The 9,043-nt window shown below is 52.6% G+C and overlaps 1 non-coding gene across 1 annotated transcript; it reads right to left on the bottom strand.

The window, feature by feature from the left end:
- Positions 1–2,053: 2,053 nt before the first annotated feature.
- TRNAN-GUU (transfer RNA asparagine (anticodon GUU)) lies at positions 2,054–2,127 on the bottom strand. Its single transcript has one exon. It is a non-coding gene; the product is annotated as a tRNA-Asn (tRNA).
- Positions 2,128–9,043: the final 6,916 nt, after the last annotated feature.

Below are 9,043 nucleotides of genomic sequence, written 5' to 3'. Positions count from 1 at the left end.
AACCTCAAACCTTTCGGTTAACAGCCGATCGCGCTAGCCAATTGCGCCACGGAGACAGTCCTGCTCCCCTCTCACCGCCATCAGAACATATCTTCAGAGCAATCAGCCCACAGAAAAAAAAGCCCGCACTACCACCGGGTGGGCTCGAACCTCGAACCTTTCGGTTAACGGCCGAACGTGCTAGCCAATTGCGCCACAGAGATTGTCGTGCTAATCTCACCACCGTCAGAACCTTTCTCCAAAGCTATCAGCGCAAAGAAAAAAAAGCGCCCCACCACCACAACCGGGTGGGCTCGAAACTCCAATTTTTCGGTTGACCGCCGAACGTGCTAGCCAATTGCGCCACGGAGATAGTCGTGCTCCAATCTCACCACCGTCAGAACATTTTTCCAAAGCTATCAGCGCAAAGAAAAAAAAGCGCCCCACCACCCCCGGGTGGGCTCGAACCTCCAACCTTTCGGTTAACAGCCGATCGCGCTAGCCAATTGCGCCACGGAGACAGTCGTGCTCCACTCTCACCACCATCAGAACATTTCTCCAAAGCTATCAGCGCAAAGAAAAAAAAGCGCCCCACCACCACCGGGTGGGCTCGAACCTCCAACCTTTCGGTTAACGGCCGAACGTGCTAGCCAATTGCGCCACCGAGATTGTCGTGCTAATCTCACCACCGTCAGAACCTTTCTCCAAAGCTATCAGCGCAAAGAAAAAAAAGCGCCCCACCACCACCGGGTGGGCTCGAAACTACAATTTTTCGGTTGACAGCCGAACGTGCTAGCCTATTGCGCCACGGAGATAGTCGTGCTCCAATCTCACCACCGTGAGCACATTTTCCCAAAGCTATCGACATAAAGAAAAAAAGCGCCCCACCACCCCCGGGTGGGCTTGAACCTCCAACTTTTCGGTTAACAGCCAACCGCGCTGGCCAATTGCGCCACGGAGACAGTCCTGCTGCTCCACTCTTGCCACCCTCAGAACATATCTTCAAAGCTATCAGCCTAAAGAAAAAAAAGCGCCGCACCACTACCGGGTGGGCTGGAAACTCCAAGCTTTCGGTTAACAGCCGATCGCGCTAGCCAATTGCTCCACGGAGACAGTCCTGCTCCACTCTCACCACCATCAGAAGATATCTTCAAAGCTATCAGCCGAAAGAAAAAAAGCGCCGCACCACCACCGGGTGGGCTCGAACCTTCAACCTTTCGGTTATCAGCCGATCGCGATCGCCAATCGCGCCACGGAGACAGTCCTGCTCCACTCTCATCACCATCAGAACATATCTTCAAAGCTATAAGCCTAAAGAAAAAGAAGCACCGCCCCACTACCGGGTGGGCTCGAAACTCTAAACTTTCGGTTAACAGCCGATCACGCTAGCCAATTGCGCCACGGAGACAGTCCTGCTCTTCTCTCACCACCATCAGAACATATCTTTAAAGCTATCAGCCCAAAGAAAAAAAAGCGCCGCACCACCCCCGGGTGGGCTCGAACCTCCAACTTTTCAGTTAACAGCCGATCGCGCTAGCCAATTGCGCCACGGAGACAGTCGTGCTCCACGCTCACCACCGTCAGAACATTTCTTCAGAGCTATCAGCCCAAAAAAAATAAAGCGCCGCACCACCACTGAGTGGGCTCGAACCTCCAACCTTTACGTTAACAGCGGATAGCGCTAGCCAATTGGGCCACGGAGACAGTCGTGCTCCACTCTCATCACCATCAGAACATATCTTCAAAGCTATCAGCCCAAAGAAAAAAAAAGCGCCGCACCACCACCGGGTGGGCTCGAACCTCCGACCTTTCGGTTAACGGCCGAACGTGCTAGCCAATTGCGCCACAGAGATTGTCGTGCTAATCTCACCACCGTCAGAACCTTTCTCCAAAGCTACCAGCGCAAAGAAAAAAAAGCGCCCCACCACCACCACCGAAGGGCTCGAAACTCCAATTTTCGGTTGACAGCCGAACGTGCTAGCCAATTGCGCCACGGAGATAGTCGTGCTCCAATCTCACCACCGTCAGAACATTTTTCCAAAGCTATCAGCGCAAAGAAAAAAAAGCGCCCCACCACCCCCGGGTGGGCTCGAACCTCCAACCTTTCGGTTAACAGCCGAACGCGCTAGCCAATTGCGCCACGGAGACAGTCGTGCTCCAATCTCACCACCGTCAGAACATGTCTCCAAAGCTATCAGCGCAAAGAAAAAAGCAACACACCACTCCGGGGAGGGCTCGAACCACCAACCTTTCGGTTAACAGCCGATCGCGCTAGCAAATTGTGCCACGGAGACAGTCGTGCTCCACTCTTACCACCGTCAGAACATTTCTTCAGAGCTATCAGTCAAAAGAAAAAGGAGCACCGCACCACCACCGAGTGGGCTCGAACCTCCAAACTTTCGGTCAACAGCAGAATGCGTTAGCCAATTGCGCGACGGAGACAGTCGTGCTCCACTTTCACCACCATCAAAACATATCTTCAAAGCTATCAGCCCAAAGCAAAAAGAGCGCCGCACTATCCCCGGATGGGCTCGAACCTCCAACCTTTCGATTAACAGCCGATCGCGCTAGCCAATTGCGCCACGGAGACAGTCGTGATTCACTCTCACCACCATCAGAACATATCTTCAAAGCTATCAGCGCAATGAAAAAAGCAACACACCACTCCCGGGAGGGCTCGAAACTCCAATTTTTCGGTTATCAACCGAACGTGGTAGCCAATTGCGCCACGGAGACAGTCGTGCTCCACTCTCACCACCGTCAGAACATTTCTTCAGAGCTATCAGCCCAAAGAAAAAAAAGCGCCGCACCGCCACCGGGTGGGCTCGAACCTCCAACCTTTCGGTTAACAGCCGATCGCTGTAGCCAATTGCGCCACGGAGACAGTCCTGCTCCACTCTCACTACCATCAGAACATATCTTCAAAGCTATCAGCCTAAAGAAAAAAAAGCAACACCCCACTCCCGGGAGGGCTCGAACCTCCAACCTTTCAGTTAACAGCCGATCGCGCTAGCCGATTGCGCCACGGAGACAGTCGTGCTCCAATCTCACCACCGTCAGAACATGTCTCCAAAGCTATTAGCGCAAAGAAAAAAGCAATACACCACTCCCGGGAGGGCTCGAACCACCAACATTTCGGTTAACAGCAGATCGCGCTAGCAAATTGCGCCACGGAGACATTCGTGCTCCACTCTCACCACCGTCAGAACATTTCTCCAAAGTCATCAGCGCAAAGAAAAAAAAGCGCCCCACCACCACCGGGTGGGCTCGAACGTCCAACCTTTCGGTTAACGGCCGAACGTGCTAGCCAATTGCGCCACGGAGATTGTTGTGCTAATCTCACCACCGTCAGAATTTTTCTCCAAAGCTATCAGCGCAAAGAAAAAAAAGCGCCCCACCACCACCGGGTGGGCTCAAAACTCCAATTTTTCGGTTGACAGCCGAACGTGCTAGCCTATTGCGCCACGGAGATAGTCGTGCTCCAATCTCACCACCATGAGAACATTTTTCCAAAGCTATCAACATAAAGAAAAAAAAGCGCCCCATCACCCCCGGGTGGGCTTGAACCTCCTACTTTTCGGTTAACAGCCAACCGCGCTGGCCAATTGCGCCACGGAGACAGTCCTGCTCCACTCTCTCCACCATCAGAACATATCTTCAAAGCTATCAGCCTAAAGAAAAAAAGTGCCGCACCACTACCGGGTGGGCTGGAAACTCCAAGCTTTCGGTTAACAGCCGATCGCGCTAGCCAATTGCGCCACGGAGACAGTCCTGCTCCACTCTCACCACCATCAGAACTTATCTTCAAAGCTATCAGCCCAATGAAAAAAAAGCGCCGCACCGCCACCGGGTGGGCTCGAACCTCCAACCTTTCGGTTAACAGCCGATCGCTCTAGCCAATAGCGCCACGGAGACAGTCCTGCTCCACTCTCACCACCATCAGAACATATCTTCAAAGCTATCAGCCTAAAGAAAAAAAAGCAACACACCACTCCCGGGAGGGCTCAAACCTCCAACCTTTCAGTTAACAGCCGATCGCGCTAGCCATTTTCGCCATGGAGACAGTCGTGCTCCAATCTCACCACCGTCAGAACATGTCTCCAAAGCTATCAGCGCAAAGAAAAAAGCAACACACCACTCCGGGGAGGGCTCGAACCACCAACCTTTCGGTTAACAGCCGATCGCGCTAGCAAATTGTGCCACGGAGACAGTCATGCTCCACTCTTACCACCGTCAGAACATTTCTTCAGAGCTATCAGCCAAAAGAAAAAGAAGCACCGCACCACCACCGAGTGGGCTCGAACCTCCAAACTTTCGGTCAACAGAAGATCGCGTTAGCCAATTGCGCGACGGAGACAGTCGTGCTCCACTTTCACCACCATCAAAACATATCTTCAAAGCTATCAGCCCAAAGCAAAAAGAGCGCCGCACTATCCCCGGATGGGCTCGAACCTCCAACCTTTCGATTAACAGCCGATCGCGCTAGCCAATTGCGCCACGGAGACAGTCGTGCTTCACTCTCACCACCATCAGAACATATCTTCAAAGCTATCAGCGCAATGAAAAAAGCAACACACCACTCCCGGGAGGGCTCGAAACTCCAATTTTTCGGTTATCAACCGAACGTGGTAGCCAATTGCGCCACGGAGACAGTCGTGCTCCACTCTCACCACCGTCAGAACATTTCTTCAGAGCTAGCAGCCCAAAGAAAAAAAAGCGCCGCACCGCCACCGGGTGGGCTCGAACCTCCAACCTTTCGGTTAACAGCCGATCGCTCTAGCCAATTGCGCCACGGAGACAGTCCTGCTCCACTCTCACCACCATCAGAACATATCTTCAAAGCTATCAGCCTAAAGAAAAAAAAGCGCCGCACCACTACCGGGTGGGCTCGAAACTCCAAGCTTTAGATTAACAGCCGATCGCGATCGCCAATTGCGCCACGGAGACAGTCCTGCTCCACTCTCACCACCATCAGAACATATCTTCAAAGCTATAAGCCTAAAGAAAAATAAGCGCCGCACCACTACCGGGTGGGCTCGAAACTCCAAGCTTTCGGTTAACAGCCGATCGCTCTAGCCATTGCGCCACGGAGACAGTCCTGCTCCACTCTCACCACCATCAGAACATATCTTCAAAGGTATCAGCATAAAGAAAAAAAACAACACACCACTCCCGGGAGGGCTCTAACCTCCAACCTTTCAGTTAACAGCCGATCGCTCTAGCCAATTGCGCCACGGAGACAGTCCTGCTCCACTCTCACTACCATCAGAACATATCTTCAAAGCTATCAGCCTAAAGAAAAAAAAGCAACACCCCACTCCCGGGAGGGCTCGAACCTCCAACCTTTCGGTTAACGGCCGAACGTGCTAGCCAATTGCGCCACAGAGATTGTCGTGCTAATCTCACCACCGTCAGAACCTTTCTCCAAAGCTATCAGCGCAAAGAAAAAAAAGCGCCCCACCACCACCGGGTGGGCTCGAAACTCCAATTTTTCGGTTGACAGCCGAACGTGCTAGCCAATTGCGCCACGGAGATAGTCGTGCTCCACTCTCACCACCGTCAGAACATATGTTCAGTGCTATCAGCTCAAAGAAATAAAAGCGCCGCACCACCACCGGGTGGGCTTGAGCCTCCAACCTTTCGGTTAACAGCCGATCGCGCTAGCCAATTGTGCCACGGAGACAGTCCTGCTCCACTCTCACCACCATCAGAACATATCTTCAAAGCTATCAGCCGAAAGAAAAAAAACCGCCGCACCACCACCGGGTGGGCTCGAACCTCCAACCTTTCGGTTAACAGCCGATCGCTGTAGCCAATTGCGCCACGGAGACAGTCCTGCTCCACTCTCACTACCATCAGAACATATCTTCAAAGCTATCAGCCTAAAGAAAAAAAAGCAACACCCCACTCCCGGGAGGGCTCGAACCTCCAACCTTTCAGTTAACAGCCGATCGCGCTAGCCGACTGCGCCACGAAGACAGTCGTGCTCCAATCTCACCACCGTCAGAACATGTCTCCAAAGCTATTAGCGCAAAGAAAAAAGCAATACACCACTCCCGGGAGGGCTCGAACCACCAACATTTCGGTTAACAGCCGATCGCGCTAGCAAACTGCGCCACGGAGACAGTCGTGCTCCACTCTCACCACCGTCAGAACATTTCTCCAAAGCCATCAGCGCAAAGAAAAAAAAGCGCCCCACCACCACCGGGTGGGCTCGAAACTCCAATTTTTCGGTTGACAGCCAAACGTGCTAGCCTATTGCGCCACGGAGATAGTCGTGCTCCAATCTCACCACCGTGAGAACATTTTTCCAAAGCTATCAACATAAAGAAAAAAAAGCGCCCCATCACCCCCGGGTGGGATTGAACCTCCTACTTTTCGGTTAACAGCCAACCGCGCTGGCCAATTGCGCCACGGAGACAGTCCTGCTCCACTCTCGCCACCATCAGAACATATCTTCAAAGCTATCAGCCTAAAGAAAAAAAGTGCCGCACCACTACCGGGTGGGCTGGAAACTCCAAGCTTTCGGTTAACAGCCGATCGCGCTAGCCAATTGCGCAACGGAGACAGTCCTGCTCCACTCTCACCACCATCAGAACATATCTTCAAAGCTATCAGCCCAAAGAAAAAAAAGCGCCGCACCACCACCGGGTGGGCTCGAACCTCCAACCTTTCAGTTAAAAGCCGATCGCGCTAGCCAATTGCGCTACGGAGACAGTCGTGCTCCAATCTCACCACCGTCAGAACTTATCTTCAAAGCTATCAGCCCAATGAAAAAAAAGCGCCGCACCGCCACCGGGTGGGCTCGAACCTCCAACCTTTCGGTTAACAGCCGATCGCTCTAGCCAATTGCGCCACGGAGACAGTCCTGCTCCACTCTCACCACCATCAGAACATATCTTCAAAGCTATCAGCCTAAAGAAAAAAAAGCAACACACCACTCCCGGGAGGGCTCAAACCTCCAACCTTTCAGTTAACAGCCGATCGCGCTAGCCATTTTCGCCATGGAGACAGTCGTGCTCCAATCTCACCACCGTCAGAACATGTCTCCAAAGCTATCAGCGCAAAAAAAAAGCAACACACCACTCCGGGGAGAACTCGAACCACCAACTTTTCGGTAACAGCCGATCGCGCTAGCAAATTGTGCCACGGAGACAGTCGTGCTCCAATCTTACCACCGTCAGAACATTTCTTCAGAGCTATCAGCCAAAAGAAAAAGAAGCACCGCACCACCACCGAGTGGGCTCGAACCTCCAAACTTTCGGTCAACAGCAGATCGCGTTAGCCAATTGCGCGACGGAGACAGTCGTGCTCCACTTTCACCACCATCAAAACATATCTTCAAAGCTATCAGCCCAAAGCAAAAAGAGCACCGCACTATCCCCGGATGGGCTCGAACCTCCAACCTTTCGATTAACAGCCGATCGCGCTAGCCAATTACGCCACGGAGACAGTCGTGCTTCACTCTCACCACCATCAGAACATATCTTCAAAGCTATCAGCGCAATGAAAAAAGCAACACACCACTCCCAGGAGGGCTCGAAACTCCAATTTTTCGGTTATCAACCGAACGTGGTAGCCAATTGCGCCACGGAGACAGTCGTGCTCCACTCTCACCACCGTCAGAACATTTCTTCAGAGCTATCAGCCCAAAGAAAAAAAAGCGCCGCACCGCCACCGGTTGGGCTCGAACCTCCAACCTTTCGGTTAACAGCCGATCGCTGTAGCCAATTGCGCCACGGAGACTGTCCTGCTCCACTCTCACTACCATCAGAACATATCTTCAAAGCTATCAGCCTAAAGAAAAAAAAGCAACACCCCACTCCCGGGAGGGCTCGAACCTCCAACCTTTCAGTTAACAGCCGATCGCGCTAGCCGATTGCGCCACGGAGACAGTCGTGCTCCAATCTCACCACCGTCAGAACATGTCTCCAAAGCTATTAGCGCAAAGAAAAAAGCAATACACCACTCCCGGGAGGGCTCGAACCACCAACATTTCGGTTAACAGCCGATCGCGCTAGCAAATTGCGCCACGGAGACAGTCGTGCTCCACTCTCACCACCGTCAGAACATTTCTCCAAAGCCATCAGCGCAAAGAAAAAAAAGCGCCCCACCACCACCGGGTGGGCTCGAACGTCCAACCTTTCGGTTAACGGCCGAACGTGCTAGCCAATTGCGCCACGGAGATTGTTGTGCTAATCTCACCACCGTCAGAACCTTTCTCCAAAGCTATCAGCGCAAAGAAAAAAAAGCGCCCCACCACCACCGGGTGGGCTCGAAACTCCAATTTTTCGGTTGACAGCCGAACGTGCTAGCCTATTGCGCCACGGAGATAGTCGTGCTCCAATCTCACCACCATGAGAACATTTTTCCAAAGCTATCAACATAAAGAAAAAAAAGCGCCCCATCACCCCCGGGTGGGCTTGAACCTCCTACTTTTCGGTTAACAGCCAACCGCGCTGGCCAATTGCGCCACGGAGACAGTCCTGCTCCACTCTCTCCACCATCAGAACATATCTTCAAAGCTATCAGCCTAAAGAAAAAAAGTGCCGCACCACTACCGGGTGGGCTGGAAACTCCAAGCTTTCGGTTAACAGCCGATCGCGCTAGCCAATTGCGCCACGGAGACAGTCCTGCTCCACTCTCACCACCATCAGAACTTATCTTCAAAGCTATCAGCCCAATTAAAAAAAAGCGCCGCACCGCCACCGGGTGGGCTCGAACCTCCAACCTTTCGGTTAACAGCCGATCGCTCTAGCCAATTGCGCCACGGAGACAGTCCTGCTCCACTCTCACCACCATCAGAACATATCTTCAAAGCTATCAGCCTAAAGAAAAAAAAGCAACACACCACTCCCGGGAGGGCTCAAACCTCCAACCTTTCAGTTAACAGCCGATCGCGCTAGCCATTTTCGCCATGGAGACAGTCGTGCTCCAATCTCACCACCGTCAGAACATGTCTCCAAAGCTATCAGCGCAAAGAAAAAAGCAACACACCACTCCGGGGAGGGCTCGAACCACCAACCTTTCGGTTAACAGCCGATCGCGCTAGCAAATTGTGCCA

Source organism: Rhipicephalus microplus, unplaced genomic scaffold (genome assembly GCF_043290135.1).
Source record: "Rhipicephalus microplus isolate Deutch F79 unplaced genomic scaffold, USDA_Rmic scaffold_53, whole genome shotgun sequence".
NCBI lineage: Eukaryota > Metazoa > Arthropoda > Arachnida > Ixodida > Ixodidae > Rhipicephalus > Rhipicephalus microplus.
The sequence above is the reverse complement of the archived record's forward strand: the minus strand, read 5'-3'. Positions and strand labels throughout refer to the sequence as shown.